At 37.2% G+C, this 1429-nt stretch overlaps 1 pseudogene; it reads left to right on the top strand.

Annotated features, from left to right (window-relative positions):
* Positions 1 to 765: 765 nt before the first annotated feature.
* On the top strand, positions 766 to 981 carry LOC102842103 (annotated as a pseudogene).
* Positions 982 to 1429: the final 448 nt, after the last annotated feature.

Genomic DNA, 1429 nt, shown 5'->3' with positions numbered 1-1429 from the left:
TTTAGCTAATAATGTGGAACTTTTTCCAGCTTCTCTTTCCACAAATATAGTTGCTTGGATTTCTGATATTCCATCTGGTGATGTTTGTTCTTGTTTTTAATTGCTGTCAAGTTGGTTCTGACTCATAGTGACTATGTATAGGGTATAGAAGGAGCAGATGGTAAGTTTTCAACTGCCAACTTGCCATTTAAACAGACATTTTATGGTCGAGTGCTTATCCTACAGTGCCAAAACAGGAATCCAGGTGAGGCCCATAGTAAAACACATTCAATTAAATAATTAAATATTAATATATCATTCTAACTCAGAGGGAAGCCAGTCTATTTTCTTTCCAGATCTATCAAATAAATGTGCCATGGTCATAGTGAGTCCTAATGACAAGAGACTCCAGTAGTTAACATACTGAGAGAAATTTGATGTTAGAAAACTTTGTAGCAGAGATTTGTGGAAGGTGAAGGGCCATTCCCTAGGGATGGTAGAATGAAGGAATAATCATGGTTGTAGATATAACAGGAACAATAAGATTGAGGTGTCAATGTGTAGGTAAAATGAGATTGTGGTAGTAGTAGTGTGAAATTTTTTCCATGGATGCTGTTGTAGTTCATCAAGATAGATTTTCATTTGTCAGAAATGCAGACAAAGAAGGCTATTAGGGATTTAGTTGTATCCTGCCAAAAATATGCTGCGAGACAACACTGAGGCACACCTGGGACTATGGACGGAACATTCTTGAGGTTCTCTGTACTTTCTGACCTGGGAAAAAAGATGGTCAATGTCCTGAAAGGAGTGCTTATAGAATGTGACCCGGCCATGAAGCAGTTTCTGCTGTACTTGGATGAGTCGAATGCTCTGGGGAAGAAGTTCATCATCTGAGACATCAATGACACACATGTCTTCATGATAGCAGAGTTAGTGAATGTCCTCCAGGACAGAGTTGGGGAACTGACGGACCAGAATGCTTTTTCTCTGACCCAAAAGTGAGCGCCTTAGATACTGACCACGAAGGAATTATCAACAACGAATGTCAAACAGACTCATCACCATTCAGTATCTTCTGTGATTCATTAGAACTAGAGAGTTACTTTGGACATGTGACAGGAACAACTGGAGTGTCATGTGTTTAGTAAAAGCCCTCTGAACAGATTTTGTTGTGTTGGTTTTGTAGGTATATGTGTCCTAGAATTAAGTTTTTGAAAAGATGAAGCTGCCTAAATAGTTGACTGTACTATCATTTATTAAAATACCAACTGAAATGTTCTTCATACCCTTTTCATGTAAATTTAATGCATCAAGAATATAATGGAATATGGTCTTAAATTATCAATCCAACCTAAGGACTTACTTTGCTTTTTCCTGTTAATTAATGATTGTGGGGATTTTTGTGTGTGGGTATTTTAAATTTTGTTTTAATTAGAAACCTCATAGATTA

This window comes from Chrysochloris asiatica, unplaced genomic scaffold (assembly GCF_000296735.1).
Source record: "Chrysochloris asiatica unplaced genomic scaffold, ChrAsi1.0 scaffold00049, whole genome shotgun sequence".
Taxonomy (NCBI): domain Eukaryota; kingdom Metazoa; phylum Chordata; class Mammalia; order Afrosoricida; family Chrysochloridae; genus Chrysochloris; species Chrysochloris asiatica.
Note: the sequence above shows the minus strand (reverse complement) of the source record. Positions and strands in the feature narration are given on the sequence as shown.